Here is a 17,400-nt window from a genome sequence, read left to right on the forward strand (position 1 = left end):
CTAAGGTTTTCCTGATTCTATTTGCGATTACCTTAGTAAATACTTTGTAGGCAACGGATAGTAAGCTGATTGGTCTATAATTTTTCAAGTTTTTGGCGTCGCCTTTCTTATGGATTAGGATTCAGTTGGCGTTTTTTCAAGATTCCGGTACGCTCGAGGTCATGAGGCATTGCGTATACAGGGTGGCCAGTTTCTCTAGAACAATCGAACCACCATCCTTCAACAAATCTGCTGTTACCTGATCCTCCCCGGCGGCATTCCCCCTTTGCATAGCTCCCAAGGCTTTCCTTACTTCTTCCGGCGTTACTTGAGGGATTTCTAATTCCTCTAGACGATTCTTTCTTTCATTATCATTGTGGGTGCCACTGGTGCTGTATGAAACTCTATAGAACTCTTCTTGACGCAACCTTACTAGATTATTTTCAGTTGCCAAACTCCGTTCGCGGCACTTGGGCCTCTTCTGTCGCGCCCGCGGCGCGGCGCGCGCGACACTGTCCGCCCGAAGGCGTGCGGTGCGAGCAACGTTTGTGCGAGCGGACAGTGAAGCCGACGCGTGCGGCAGCGTGCCACGTTTTGGTCGTGTTTCTTATTTGCGTTCTAGGAAAAAACTGCTCCCTTTGTGAGCAAGCATGCCTCGGTGTTTTGTGACTCGCTACAGGAGTGGCTACGACTCAGTGCAATCTTCAAACGAGAAGAGACATTCTTTCAGGCCGCCGAAGACTCATCCCCGCCTTCGCGAATGGCAGCGTGCCATTCCGAGGGTCGACAAAGAACTTTCTAGCTCTTTTGTGGTGTGTGACGTACACTTCCAGCCAGCAGACATCGTTGAAGATTTCGTGCACAACATAAATGGTGAAGTGGTCACCATACCTCAGGATGAGTGGGCGTTAAAGGAAGGCGCTGTACCATGTCTCTTTCCGAATTGCCCGAAATATTTATCAAAGCCCTCAAAGAAGCGCAAGCTACCCGCGGTGAGACCAGCTCGTGAAGTTAAGCGCCGCAAGAAACAAAATGGAGGCGAACATGAACACGCAGTGCCCAATGATTCTGACAATGGTGAACGAGTGTGCTCCATGGACGACGCGGTTGCCATCGAAAGCCCTGCATCGCTCTTCGACGAGCTTTCGACCATCGCTAAAGCGGGCGAACGCGTGGAAGGCTGGTCGACGGAAGCAGTTGGCGATACGGTTGTGCTGTTCAAACTTGTACTGGAAAATGCTATTCCTCGCATTGAAAAAGACGTGACAATATCAAGCGAGCTTGAGCTAACACTTAGTGCGAACGGCCTACTTGTACCGTCACCCATTTATGCCACAAATGCGTCCGTCCAAAGCACTTCACTTCGTGACTTCAAATATCTGCTCAGCTACACAGACCAAATAAAACCGTGCGAACGTATCCCCGCCGAGCTCTGTCCAGAAATCGAGTCATCAACGGTTGCCACGAAAGGCGGCGATACGTGGAGACGGAAGACATGTACTGTCATAAGCTTAAACACCACCTGCCCAGAATGTAAGATGCTAAGTAAACTCTTCATGGACCGTATGAAAAAGCGTCATCACCGAAAACCAAGGCAAAGAATTATCTGTTTGAAACCATTGCGTCGCAAAGCAATACGGGCAACACTTAGAAGAGAAAAACTGAAACATGAGCTTGCGGTCGTGAAGAGCTCCTTTCGCAATATCACTGAAGCGAAGATCGACAGTGCCCTCCACGTTCTCCCGGCAAAGCAGCAGCTCTTGTTTAAGACAGCTTTGATGGCATCAAGGACTCGGGCCAAAAAAGGGGGCGATACGACAATGAGCGGCTAATGACCTGCCTTTTGCTACGGATATCAAGTCCAAAAGCATACACCCTTATTTCTGACATGGAACTGTTGCCGCTTCCTTCCAAGACACGCTTGCAACAAATAATCAGTGGCATCCCTTGCAGGTGCGGCTTCAATGAAGTTGCCTTGAGGAGTATTAAGCTACACTTCCACGACAAGGATCAGCTTAAACAGTATGGTGTGTTACTGCTTGATGAAATCAAACTGAAGCAGGTTGTTGCATTTAACAAAGCTTCCTGCAGAATGGATGGTTTTGTTGACTACGGTGACCTGAAAACCAAAAACCCAAATCAACTCGCAGATCATGCACTAGTTCTCATGTTCGGGCCACTCTTCGAGAGCTGGGTGCAGCCGATAGCAAGCTTCGCAACAAGAGGAGCAGCGCCTGGAAGGATCCTTTCGGAGCTTGTACTGAGCGCCATCCTTGAGTTTCGCAAGAACAATGCCTCGGTGCTTGCTGTAACCAGTGACGGGGCCGGCAACAATAAGTCAATGTGGAATCATTTTATTTATTTAAAATACTTTCAAGGCCCATAAGCACTACAGAAAGGAGTGGGGAAGAAATGGCAAGGCGTGTAGCAAACAAAAAAATATTACAAGGCGTCTTGTAAAACGATCTTGACCTTGTGGTCATCAGTTATGCTGGCGATTGTGGAGGGAAGGTGGTTCCATGCGACACTTGTTCTAGGAACAAAAGAGTCATTACACAATTTTGTGCGACAAGAAGGTAGACCCACCTTGAAGCCATGATCGGTCCTTGAAGATATGTAATGAGGTCGATGAAACAGAACGTCCTTCATCTCGTTGTTTTAATAATAGATTTTATGAAAAAGGCTAAGTCGAGATGACTTTCGACGCAACGAAAGGTCAGGCAAGTTTAGGGTTTTTTTCATAGATGTGACACCGGAGTAACGTGAATAATTCGACAAGATGAAACGTGCTCCGCGATTCTGAATGGTCTCAAGAGTTTGAATGAGTGTAATTTGAGTAGGATCCCATATGGCGCATGCGTACTCTAATTTAGAACGTACCAAGGTTTCGTAAAGTGTTAACATCAGGGACGATTGGGCATCAAACAAGTTTCGACGCAGATAACCAAGCATGCAATTGGCGTTGTTAGTTACATATTCTACATGCGTACTCCACGATAGATTAGAATAAATATGAACACCAAAGTATTTACAGCTGTCAACAATGGTAATGGAATATTATTGAGGCAGTAAGTACGCGAACAATGATTAGTGCTGTGGCGAGAAACCTGCATACTTTTACATTTAGTTGTATTAAGTGTGATGAGCCATTGACTGCACCATTCAAATACCCTATCTAGATAACGTTGCAGATTGAGATAATCGTCCTGGTTAGCATTTCGGGCTGTCTGGAAAGTTACATTCGGCACGTCACTACATTGAGAACCCTTGGGATCTTTTCCAAAAGATATCTTCGTCTGTGATGTTCCCCATATCATGAAGTGCATCAGGAATCATCTACAGAAGCACAACTATGGAATGGTAAAAAAGAACACCGTAGTGATTGTTTTGAGTTTTAACGTTTTGTTTGTTTTCTTTCAGGCCAGTCATCATCAATTCAACTTTAAACATTACAGTGCACTCTATTAAGCAGAAAAGGATAAATACGTGCGAGTAGTCTCAAAGCTGACAAAAGCCCACGTTGCCCCTGGCAATCTTCGTAAGCAGAGCGTCAGACTAGCTATACAGGTCTTTATCACTTAGAAGATGCATTTTTCACATAAATAGGTCGGTAAATACCATTGCTTCCTTTCATAAGACTAACTGAGATGTCCTTTCTTAACAGCTGTTTAGCCGTGGAATGGGCATTGGTATTAGAGTGTACCGAGAAGCTGAGGCAGCAGGCATGGAAGACTCGGAAGGCACAGAGGCTTTCACCATGATGCTGAATGACTTGTTTGATGCACTGAGCACAAAGCTGCCAGCCAGAAGAATCAGGCGCCACTCGAAGGAAATACAGGTAATGCGTCATATGGGTGGCTTGTTGGGCGAGTTATTACATTGTTGCGTCATACAATGCCCGCGAACAGCAATGAAACAAGAAAAACCTCGAGAAATAGGCATAGTGATAGCTAGGGAGGGTGCAGCACCCCTCCTAACTATCACTTTGTTTTTACTCCTCTTTTTTGTTTGTGTTCTTAAAAACTTGCGAGCATATCTACGACAAAATAGTGTACCAGACCACCGCCTTTGAACTTTTTGTGCATTTCCTAAGGGCTACAAATTTGTTACGCTATTCATTTCAGGTCATCAAAGATTTTTTTGAAACTGCTAAACTTGACAGAGCAGAATGCAATTCAAAAGAACCTGAAGACTTTTGCATCACAACAAACGACAGAGTCGCTGCGAGTAACTCTGATGTCGGCTTTAGATATTGTCGATGATCTGCTGCGTCAAGGTGCGCTCTATGTTTTGACAGCCAAGTTAAATCAAGATCCACTGGACGGAAGGCACACTGTTGACATTTGTTGTGACTGCAGTGACATTGCACTATTTGCTAGAAAATTCACTCACTCGATGTTTTTCAGCGACGCTTTGGACTGGTGCGTTCCTTCGGTGGAGATGAGTCCCATCCAACTATAATCAACTTCACGCAGATATTCCACCTTCTAAGCCTCTATACACCTGTTAAAGCAGTGCTACGTAGGAATGTGGAAGGTGTGCCAAGCCCTGTTCTCGTCGCTGTCAACGACACATTCAAGCAGACCAGAGGAGCCTGCAAGTCAAAACAAAGTAGTCTTCGCAGTGCCATTGAGGCGACGGTGATAAGTTGCCTGGAGTCAAGCAGGTCACCAGAATACGCTTGAAATGAGCACACTTATGCTCGAGGAAACATAGAGGACAATGTTGTTTATTATCTGTGTGGATATGTTATTCATAAAGTCAGAAAGAGCACACCATGTGATCTATGCATAGCGGACATAAGCTCTGAAATCTCAGCAGTTGGCTCCGACAGTTACTTAACTGAGTACAGAAGTCTCAAGCAAGGTTCCTTGAAGCACCCGACGCCAAAGATGCTGGGCTTTATGAAGACTGCTAACAAAAGTGTGTCAGCTTCCCTGGATGAGGCAGGCCTTTGCGGAGAGATATTTTGGAAAGTTTTAGATCACCTAGAGGGGTGCTGTTTCCCTCTTCTTGGTTGTGCAGAGCATATGTTCGCGCTCACGTGCGATGTACTGAATTTCTTCATTGTTATGCGGACGCATTTTTACTCCAGAGATATTAACTGTCAACTAGAAAGCAGCCACAAGGTAGCTGTAGCCACCAAGAAAGCGCGTCTTTTGTGAATATCGATGCAGCACGTTTAGATTCATCAATCCGGCGTTGTACCGCTCCCTGTTCTTTTTTTTTCATGTGTACATAAAACAACATGCCACAAACGAAAAGCCTCACTGTACTCTTCATTCACCTATTAGCTGCTTTTTACAGAGTGCACAATGTAAAAAGGCTATTCTTCTAATACTTAGCGCCACGGAGACCAGAAAAAAAAACCCTGGCATTGAGTCGACAGCGCACTGCTGCCCTGGTAAGCTTCCGTAGCCAACCGGGCCAACCGTGGCGGCAGCGTCACCTCGCGAGTGGAGACGCAGAGGGTCATGTTGTCGCGCCGCTCCCAAGCGGAGTTTTGCAACTGAAAAGTATCTAGTAGCGGTGGTTCTGACGGTTGATTATGAACCCACTTCGCTCAAAATAGCAGCGCAATCTCTACCCATTAGACCATGGGCTACGCATTGCCACAAATCGGGGGGCAAATAGAGACAAACACCTGAAAATATCAAGTATCCTGAGAATGGTAATCACAATAAATAATACTAGATGTTTTGGTTGCTTTGGTTTAGTTATTATTTTTCTTGTTTGTGCTGGATTCTTTTTCTGAAGACACGCGGCATCCAGACAGCATAAGAAGCTAGTAAGAAGTCAGGTTTAGCATTCTAGATTTGCAACAGGTACTTTTGTATTTATTTGCACTAGCGCTGCTGTGTAAATGTGCTTGAAAGGCTTAAAACTGCTTTGCTAACATTTACTTTAACATGCAGGTTCACAAAAGCTGGAGGAGGGCACATTGAGAAGGATATCCTGACACAGCTTACCATGGCCTGCCATGGTGGACCAGGAAAGTTTGCAAGGGCCTTGCTCCATTATATGTTCACAGAGGAGGAGCTCATGGGCCATTTGTTCTTTGAACACCAAGGGGCAAAAGAGGCTTTTGACCCCACCAGGTTCCACGCTCTTACAGGCAAGTACCATATATCCTTTCCAGTTGCATTTTTACATTCACATTGTTTTCTAAAATTAGCAACTTGCCATTGGCATAACAAGCGACTTTCAAGTAGCCCATGTGTGCAGTTGTGTGCTACAATAGCCTACCATTTGCAATGACTGTTAATATGATCTTAAGTGCCTAATGCCACCACGCTCAAATGCTTCTGAGATTTAGAAGTTGCCTTCATTGCCAGTTTTTGCCGGCTCCACCAGATGAAATGAGCTGCATTTGCGCATTAGCAGTGCTACTTGGCTGTCATTGCATTGGATAGTTGTCTGTGAAGCACGCTACAAATATAGTGGCATGGAGGACATGTTTCAGTAGCCTGAAAGCGTTATTCTAATACACGAATTGCGGAGAAGCTATGCTCAAGAGTGGTTACTGCTCAGATCGAGGGGAGCAGTATGTTCACCAAATTTCAGCAATCAACACAGCTCTCCAGGTTCTGGGATGTGAAACTATGGTTTCAGCAATTTAACAGACCACAGTGAATTAAAGTTGCTCCTATCTTGAAGGAGGTCCATGTGATGCCAGATAGCAGCCTTTCAGCAGAAGGAACATGAGTTGTATGGCAATTTTCTTTTGGTTGTTTTAAACAAAGAAACAGCAGGAACAGAGTTGCCAGCATCACTGTCAACCGTACTATGTTTAGTCGACGCTTACTCAATCTAAGCACCTAACATAGGGCTCGTATTTATTAACATGTACTTTATCACTTTGTATTCTAAAATATGAAAAAAATATTTGTGTGGCTTTTCCCCATATACTTCAATAAATTGAGAATAGGCCCTTGGCGACTACTGTATAAAGCTTCTTACAGACCATAGGATATGGCCACTACTCCCATTCTGAAATTATTGGAATTGTTTCCTGCTTCCTTACTTCACTTGCCTGTTTACAGGGCTATTATGAACCATTGATAAGTAGATTATGGGCTTAAATTTATCAAAAAGATGAATGGGCTTTCCTGTCGCTCTTGTTTAGCCCGTTCAGGATCACATTTTGGGGATAAGTATGCCTCTCCAATTTAGGAGTTATATATTTTTAGTGGTGTGGAAATACTCGAAACTTGTGTGCAAACACTCGAAAATGGAATAGTGTCCTATTCGATTTGGTCTTTGAATAGTCATTGTATGTAAATGCGAATATTATTCTAATATTTCAAAACACCAATAAAACATAAAATTTCAGCCGTAGTAGAGTAAATTTTCACCTCCAATAACACAGGATAGACATAAAACGTGAGATCTTGCACAAATAGCAGACCAGGCTACGGTACCTAAGTAGCGGTACTTTAGAGGCTGCACAGCAATCATTTATGCTTACTGAAGAGTCCTGTGCATGTGAAGAAACTTTTTTGCTTTTGTGCATTTGTGTTTGTGCATTTTTTGTTTTGTGCATTTTTGCTTTGCATTTGTGTTTTTAATAAACAGCTCTTGATAACATAGTATGCAATGACAGAAACTTGCTAACTTTAAGAATACTAGGATGTGAGCATCATTTTACATTAATTGTCATATCAGCTTTTCATTATACAGAAGCTATCCAATATTCGATTTGCTCCTGGCATTATTCGGTTTGGTCTCAAAAATCGCTATTTGTGCATCCCTAATATTTTTATCGCAGATTTGTTCTTTAGAGTGACTTTCCGAGAAAAAAAACCGGTAAATAATATTAAGAGGCAATAAAGTGGCAAAACCCTTTCAGTATTTGCAGTTTTAGATGTTTTATTTTTCGATGCAGGATAAAGCAGCATAATTTTATTGTGTAATGAAACTGACAAAAACTTGTTTTCTAGTAAACTAGGTGAAGTGGCAGCCCTTCCAAACTACTGCAATGACAGACACCAAGGAACTAAGTGAAAAATCAGTTTTGGAGAAACCCAAGGAGCAGCAGCACAATAAGAATATTTTCTAGAAATCTGAGAAGTTTGCAGCACTCTAGTGGGATGCCAGGCAACACTGCCTTCTGAAACGGCAAATTTTTTTAATGTTCCGTCACAGCCACAGATGTACAGCAGTGAACCCTAAAAGGGTTAAAGTCAGTAGGGTTGAGGATTGGGCGAGTTGGTATTGCATTCTAGAACTCGTACAGCGCAATATACAAAGGAAGAAACAAGCCGAGCAAGCCTGGCTCTGGCTCTGTTGTTGATGAACTGTGGCTATGTTGCGCTGTACCAGTTCTATAAAAAAGTCAGTGCTCTGACGTATGGCTCTTAGAAGACTGAGCATTTCGTCGTATCTGAGCTTGGTACACAACTACACGGAATCCTCATTATAACAGTCATTCAGTCGTTGAGGCAGAAAACACACTTCGCTGTAAGCAGTATTTTCTTTAATGTACAAAGTCCTAAGTCTTTGTAAGGCGACACGTACATTTCAATTGCATGTGAACTCATGAAACCTAACTTCAATTGAAGCCACACTCAATTCTAGTGATATGACAGTATTGTATTTGGAGCATCAAAAAGCACAGTGAATGCTGCACATTTTGATTATGAAAGTTACGAGGAATAATTTTAGCTGTCAAGAGCTTAGGTTTCTTTATGAACAACGTGAAATTTTTTCACCATTTTGTTTCTAAGCAAGCAAAGTTCACATCTTCGATATTGAGGATATACATAAAGTTATTTTGCTAGAGTGTTTTGTTCCTCTTTGCCCTTTCCTGCATTTGACACTTAGTGGAGTCCTGTGCCACATTGAATAAATTTAAATGGTCATGCTGTGAAGCTGTGCCCGTGGAAAGTTGGAATAATGCAAGACAAATACATAAATCGATATCAATATAACGAGGGCATAATGCATGCCACGCTCTTGCATGTGGAAGTTGCTTTTTAAAACTTGTTCTGGCTTTTCTTGTTTTTGCAGGCTTCACGTGTCGCCAATTTCCTGGTACGAACATGCCCTACGTAAAGAACTCTGGCCTCGATTCTCGCATGGGACCAATAGCCTCTGAAGAGCCCAAGTTTTGCAGCTCAAACTAAAACACAAGTGTTGTGCTTTTGTTTCTCTCGGTATTTTTATCTTTGTTTATGTTTATGTTAGTCCCCTGAAGAGCCCAATTCGGATTTCTCAAACGAGCATACAAATGTTCTGCCTTTCTATGCCTTCTTATTTTGATGTTAATTTTGTTTGTGCTAATTATGCTAGTCTCCTGAGAAGCCTACGTTGACTTGTTGAATCCAGAATACAAGTGCTGTGCTTTGTTATATTTCACTAGATTTTTATGTTAGTTTTTGATATAGTTCTAGCAAGGATAGTGTTTCCTAATTATCTTCTTTAAGTATCTTCAGTCATTTCATGCCAAACCACCCAATTTTTTCAAGAACTGTTACATTTCAAGTTTGCTTGATATTAAAAAGTAGACACAATGAAAAAATTTTCTAAAAAGTTTGCTTTCACACCTACACATGAGTCAATCCAGGGCAACCAACCAGCGTTTTTTTTACCATCAAAAATATAGTTGAAAAAAATTAGATGTGTTTGTTGAAGCTCCGAACTCTTCCTCCCCAATTGTTTTCCTTCGCAAGAATTTTCTGGAATTTTGGCATAAATTGATTGTTCTTGCCCAACTAAGCTAGTAGGCACGGACACATGTTTCTTTTGAAAGGGAAATTGTGTGATCCAGATATTCAGATGGTGTTCATGTCAAGAGACTGAAGTGGTGTGAGCATTTCGATGGGGGTCTAAATGCGAAAACACCCGTTTACTTTGATTTAGGTGCACGTTAAGGAACCCCGGGAGCTCAAAATTTCCTGAGTCCCCCACTACGGCGTGCTACGTAATCAGAAAGTGGTTTTGGCACGTAAAGCCCCACAATTTAATTGTAAGTGGTGTGACTGGAAAAATTGGAAAGCTTGAATTTTTCTTCGAACGCATGGAAGTACAGAAGGCACTCATCCACGTTTTTTTTTCAAAGGGAAATTGTATGATCGAGATATTCAGATGGTGTTCATGTAAAGAGACTGCGAAAAATTGCAAAGATTGAATTTGTTTCTACGAACGTAGGGAAATACAGAAGGCAGAAAATAAATATATAATCAGCCTGGTTGACTAGGGATAGTTGCAAGATATTTTAAGCCTTGGAGGTTCAGTTGATCACCTAAAAAAACTGAAAAGTTCTAATTTCTTGCAGGAAGCTTGGTGTTGAAGGTGAACAAATTAGCTTTGGTGGCTGATGCAAAAGTATATGTTACCCATCATTACGTAGCCCTAAATGCCTGCTATGTATGTGACAAGCAGCAAAAAGGTATTAATCTTTAAGTGCGATAAATTATTTTTCATGTTCATTTGTGGATCACACATACAGCATAACTATACGAAGCCGTGTCGTCTAGCAAGGAAAGATTGTTAATATAACTAGCCACAAGAACTACTCAACAAACTGTGACTGCCTTTTTTGTCTTTACAAAGACAGGTGACGGCAAGCACCGCGGTCTCGACTCGTATTTTTTTAACATGAACACGAAAAGTAGTCGCCAACGATGCCTGACCACATCAGACTGAACACGGCATATTTGACTTTTATAGATGAGCATGTTCCGGCTCTGAAACGGTGGCAACACGCAACACCACAAGAATTTGTTCATACTCGTGTAGGTTTTCAGTTTTAATTAAGAAGGTGTTTTCTACTTGCATCATCATTGGGTTCCATGGAGCAAGGCCCACAGTGTCCTGCACCCTGTATGTCGCATTGCAGTGCGACATGTCCTTTAATATGCTTTGTATGAACAATATCAGCGCTCTTTCCGGATTTACTGTCTACATAATAGCAGATATTTCCTTTTTTAAACTGCATGAAACATAACTTTTAGCATTTGCAGGACGCCCTCAGGAATTTAACACGTATTGATATTTTATGTGCAATAGTTGTATGGTTTACCCGGCCCACACCAAGCACAAGCTTCGTCGCGTTATAGCAAGCATCTCTTGGCAATAAAATGCAGACCCTATCTGTGTTGGAGACGAAGCCAGCTTTGTCGTCTGCATTCCCGGCAGGCAAGCTTGTGCGCACATCCAACAAAACTCAGTGCCGACAAAAATTAAAAAAAGAATTTTTCGCATTTAAAAAGTTGGCTTCTTTTTAACTTCACACATGCATAACAGACAGGTATAGCTATCCTAGAATGTATCACATATTTTTTGGCCAACTATCAAAGCTGTTTTTACCTTGAACATGAAGCTTCTTCCAAAATATTAGAATTTTACACTTTCTTTACAGGCGATCAGCTGAACCTTCAGAGCTTGAAATATTTTTCTGCTTTACTGTGTAATCTGCGCTACCTAATTTCTGTCCTTTGAATTCTTTGTAAAAAAAAAATAATGTATTGCAATTTTACTCTCTTTTGCCGGTGCCGAAAGCACTTGAAGTATTGAAATATTTGGAAAATTGGCTGTTTTGGCAGTTGCATCACTTCACCATATTTCCATGCACCACTTGAAGGCCTCGTTCAATACAATGTGGATTTTAAAAAGAATGTTGATTGATGTCCTCTACTCAGCTGAGCCGGAAAACTAAACTGTCACCAAAATGCTACAAAATATCTGGAAAAAATAAATGACAATGGGTAAGGAGTTTCGGACTCTAGTAAGGATATGGCAATGTTTTCAGCTACATCTGTGCTGTCGAAAAAACACTGGTCGATACGGCATGGAATCGCACACCTGCAAGTGCATCTGTGTCATTGTCAGAGTTTAGTAAAAACTGCATTTTACATAACTTCGTAAAAATGGTTTATTGATACACGAGTAAAAATTACCAGGTATAGGTCGGCTTAAATTTAAAATGCAACAAAAATATCTCCAGTAATGGAAATGATGTGCCTTTCATGTTTGCATGAAACCAGACTTTTTGTCAATTCTTTCGTTATTTTTTGTGGCAGTGAACAAAATTGAAATGGAACGTACACAAGGAGTAACTTTGCAGTATTCCAGCAGATCACTAATAGCTGTTTGTTTTCATATAAAAAACTGAAGCAGTCAATATGAATAAGTCTCCTGATATGGAATGACCTGCGCAGGAACGTTATCATGGCAGAAAACACAATTGGATCATGCAACGGCAATGCAGCATAATAAACTGCTGCTATAAATATCACTTATTGTGATTGCCAAGTTCCAAAGCAGATAAGGTTTACTGAAATTGGCACAAAACATATAACCAACAAATAAGGATTGTGCAGAGTGATCCTTTTTCAGTTTTACAGATTTCTTTTAAGTTGCCTGTGCCAGGTAGCATAATTCTTGTTCTTGAGCTGGATTATTCAGAGGTGGACAACTAGCACAATAAATGTGAACACATTCAACTGATTCTCTCAAATTTATTAATGCACTTATAACATACACTTATGCACTTAATGCACTTAAACACCTTTAAAATTACCGGCTACAAATTGTAAAACAATATTAGGAATTGAGTTTTTGTTAATTAGCTGAATATGGTGTCTTTATTTCTCGTGCAAGTGATGTTTGGCACTCTGTATCTGGACCTATGTTAGCAGCAACAGCCAGTCTTTAATAAATTCCATGAAACTTATAGATGACCACCCTTCAGATCAGTTCTCAGTGAGTGCGGTGGGCTCAAGCGAATCGTACAATAGTTATAGTACCACTGGCTACCTAATAGAAAAAGCAAGTACCTTTTTTGAGTGTTCTTATTTATAGTCACGTGAGTCTGCTTGCACATTTATTTATTTAGTTATATTTATAAAGATATATTTCTTTTGGGAGATCTGTTTTACTTGAGGGCCACACAGAATAAATCTGCTGATACTCTATTTTCTTATAGTCTCATGCAGCAAGCTTGTTCTTTGCAATGGTTTTTAAGAAGTTTGTGAGGTTCTCAAACTACAAATGGTTGCACATTTACACAGATGTTTGGTTACAAATAAACAGTTCACCTAGAAAAATGGTTTTTGTCTGCATCAGTTCAGCACTCTTTATTTCGTGGAGGACCATTCACTAAGACAATTGAAAAAGTGACATAACAGTAATGCTAGCAGCTTTACAATATGGTTTATTACAGGTAATCTAGGAGCATGCTTTTGAGCTTAGAGTGACAGAGGCCTGCAGTACAAAAGCGCCTGTATTTAAATTTTACCCCTATCCTCTCACCGCAAACATATCAATTTGACATCAAAGATATATGCAACATTGCTAAGCCTTATTTTAAGAAAAGTACCGTTTTAAACACTGCCAAACACACACTGTGGCATAAAGGGCTTTCAACATAATTTGAGTGTTGATTTTCAACAGATCTGCAACAATTCATCCATGAGCTTTCAGTATTGACAAACAACACCTTTCAACACTACTTCAATGGGCTTTTAATTTCGAGACTCAACACATCTTCAACAATCTTCAATGGGCTTTCAACATTGACATACATAATAGTTTCAACAATATGTCAATGATCTTTGAAATTGAAACGCCACAACGTTGTTTCGGCAAAATGTCGCGGGCCAATTATCAACACTTGTCAACTGATTCCTCAGTGATGTTTCAACATTATCCAATAAATTTTCAAGGTCATTTGTTGACGTTGAACAACGATATTTCAATAACCTTATAACAATATTTTTGTAAGGGATGTTGCCATTTGAAATTTGGTGGGCCTGCTTCTTGCTGTATCACAAATTACCACTTTTACAATTAGCTTCAAATGTGATGTTTTCAGGAAAATGAACGCTATTTAAAAATGAAAATAAGAAATAGCCGTCGTACTTCTTTCTCAAAATTTTTGTAAACAGCTGTTCACAGGAGCTTGAATAATAATAATAAAAACATTCGCCAGAATTGCAGTCTATCTTTTCGCAGTATATTCTCTCGTGCTCATTACCAAAGAATTTTAAAGTTGGCAAGGTGGTTCCACTATTTAAGTCTGGTGAAGTGTATTTACCTTTGAATTAGAGGCCAATTTCTCTAACAAGTGTGCCATGCGAAATTCTAGAGCATATAATATACTCCAATCTCACGAAATTCTTAGAAACAAATTCATTCTTTTCATCTTGTCAGCACGGGTTCCGTAAATTGTTTTCCTGTGATATTCAACTTATTTAATTTAAAGATGACATCTGTGCGCGTTGGATAATGGATTTCACATTGACACCATCTTCTTAGACTTTTCTAGAGCATTTGATCTCGTCTCTCACCCATTCGTCTAAAATTAAATACACTCAACATTGACCGTAATATTATCTCATGGATTGAAAACTTCTTATCCAACAGAACAGAATTCGTCTATGCTAACACTTCTGACTCTTCGCTTTGTCCAGTACCATCCGGGGTGCTATTAGGTTCCGTTCTCAGACCCTTGCTTTTTATCATTTATATTAATGATTTGCGTAACTGTAGAGCGTCCTCCACAAGGTGGTTATTTGCAGACGATTGTGTCATTTACAGAGTAATAGCACCAAATTCTTACACTCTAAAACTACAATCTTATATAGATAAGGTAACTAACTGGTACAACACTTGAAAAAGGCGGCTTAACAGCCAAACGTGCAAACTACTGAGGATTTCCCGCAATACTGCTTCGTCTAACCTACCCAACTATTACTTTATTAACTCTGTACTCGAAGAAGTACAGAGTTACTGTACTCTGGCTCCTGGCTCCTGTACTCCTGGCTAACACACATAAACCACATCCCTAACAATGCTAACCGCACGCTTTGTTAACTCCGCGGCAATTTCTCTATGGCACCCGCTAACTTAAAGTTACTTCTGTGCAAAACACTAAGACGTCCGAAGCTTGAATATGCCTCTTCTGTCTGGGACCCTGGCTTACATTACTTAACAAATGCGATAGAATCTATACAAAATCGTAGCGCAAGTTTCATTCTTAGTAACTATCGGACATCAAGCGTAACATCTGTGAAGGCTACTCTAAACCTCCCTCATCTCTCATGCCGTAGGAAGTTAGCACGCTTATTAATGCTGCACAAAATTTCTTACTCTAATACGGAATTAAATAGTGAACTTTTGTCCGGACATGCATACATATCATCACATACTGACCATCATCATAAATTGAGCGTTCCACATTTTCACACAAACCTATTTTTTCTTTCCTTTATTCCTAAAACTACCAATGAATGGAAGCATCTACCGGCCTCAATTGTCAATATAACCGGTACATATGCTCTTAGAACTACTATTGAAGAATACTATTGTTAATCCGCTCTTATTAAGTTTTTTTTATTATTATACCCTGTGATCTGTACATGCTCTTTCTTTCGTTCCCATCCTTTCTGTAACGCCTTCGGGCTTTCAAGGTACAATAAATAAATAAATAAATAAATAAATAAATAAATAAATAAATAAATAAAAGGTGCTAAGAAAAAGGGACACTATGGTAAAAAGATTATGCATAAGGCATCGACTTGCTTAAACTTAACCGTTATCGCGACGTAAAGGTAATTTTGACTTTATGATAAATACTTACGCAAAAAAGCGCATTTAGTGCAATATTAATTCAATTTAATACGAATAAAGAGACGCCAACACTACCTTTAAATGGCTCATTTTATTTACCAGCAAACGTGCGTAGCTTGCAGCGTAGATAATTTGTGCCGGCTGTTACTGTAAGTTTAAATTTCTTTGCGTGCTAAAGAATTAACGGTGAACTCCTTGTGTACATACACAGGTACCAAAATGTGCGGCAGGTACATATCTGTAAAAATGTCGTACTGGATATGGCTCCGTCAGGAACGTCATTATATCACCTTCTTCAGTGGGCGAGTTCACGGCAGAGCTATCGGGATGCTGAACCACTTTCTGCTTATTACGAAGTTTTTAGCCTGCTTTGCCGATCCTGTCCCCGGCTGGACCGAATTTTCACTCCTCGTTACCAATCGCACCGGCAACATTTCTTCGACTACGTTTCAACATGTGGGTAACCCGGCTAATGGGGCCATGGCCGGCCTTGTCTGCTTCGCTGAAGATACCCTTGGCCTGTTGACCACCTGACTGTTGATAGTATGCGTGCCGTCATCCGCGGTGACGTCATCTTTGCCCCTCCAGGAAAATCTGGCTTGGAGCCTTCCCCAACATGATATGTAGAAACTTCGTCGACAGCTGCCTTCTTCAGTGGGGGAGTTCACAGCAGCGCTATGGGGATGCTGAACCGCTTTCTGCTTTTTACGCAGTTTTTAGCCTGCTTTGCCGGTACTGTCCTCGGCTGGAACGAATTTCTGCGCCTCAATTCCAATCGCACCGGCAACCTTTCTTCGACTACGTTTCAGCTCATGGAATACCCCGCCTAATGGGGACATGGCCGGCCTTGTCTACTTGGCTCAATATACCCCTGGCTTGTTGATCACCTCGACTCCTGATACTATGCGTGTCATCATCCGCGGTGACGTCATCCTGGCCCATCACCATGTCGTCAAATCTGGCTTGGTGACTTCCCCAGCAGGATATATATATATATATATATATATATATATATATATATATATATATATATATATATATATATATATATATATATATATATATATATATATATATATATAAACTTCGTTGCCAGCTGCCTTCTTCAGTGGGAAAATTCACAGCAGCGGAATCGGGATGTTGAACAACTTTCTGCTTTTTACGAAGTTATTAGCCTGCTCCGCCGATCGTGTCCCCGGATGGACCGAATTTTTACGCCTCGATACCAATGGCACCGGCAACCCTTCTTCGACTACGTTTCAACACGTGGATAAGCCGGCTAATTGGGACATGGCCGGCCTTGTCTACTTCGCTGAATATACCCCGGGCCTGTTGATCAATTTGACTGCTGATAGTATACGTGCCATCACCCCCAGTCTCGTTATCATGGCTCCTCCAATCGTCGGCAAATCTGGCTTATTGGCTTCCCCAGCAGCATATATAAGAACGTCGTCGACAGCTGCCTTCTTCAGTGGGAGAGTTCACAGCAGTGCTATCGAGATGCTGAACCGCTTTCCGATTTTTACCCAGTTTTTGGCCTGCTTTATCGGAACTGTGAACGGCTGGAGCGAACTTCTACGCCTCGATACCAATGGCACCGGCAACCCTTCTTCGACTACGTTTCAGCACGCAGATAACCCGGCTAATGGGGACATGGGCGGCCTTGTGTACTTCGCTGAAGACACCCCTGACCTGTTGATCGCCTCGACAGCTGATAGTATGCGTGCCATCATCCTTGTTGACGTCATCCTGGCTCCTCCAATTGTCACTCCTATGAAAATGGTCATGACCTTTATGTTTTCTGTATGTTTCCTTCTTGTGCCCAGTGTGACCTTTATGTGAACTTCA

General features: G+C 41.3%; 1 pseudogene; it reads left to right on the forward strand.

The window, feature by feature from the left end:
- Positions 1-629: 629 nt before the first annotated feature.
- LOC142557954 (uncharacterized) lies at positions 630-5,144 on the forward strand (annotated as a pseudogene).
- The last annotated feature ends 12,256 nt before the right edge of the window (positions 5,145-17,400 follow it).

The sequence above is a fragment of the Dermacentor variabilis genome, chromosome 9 (genome assembly GCF_050947875.1).
Source record: "Dermacentor variabilis isolate Ectoservices chromosome 9, ASM5094787v1, whole genome shotgun sequence".
Taxonomy (NCBI): Eukaryota; Metazoa; Arthropoda; class Arachnida; order Ixodida; family Ixodidae; genus Dermacentor; species Dermacentor variabilis.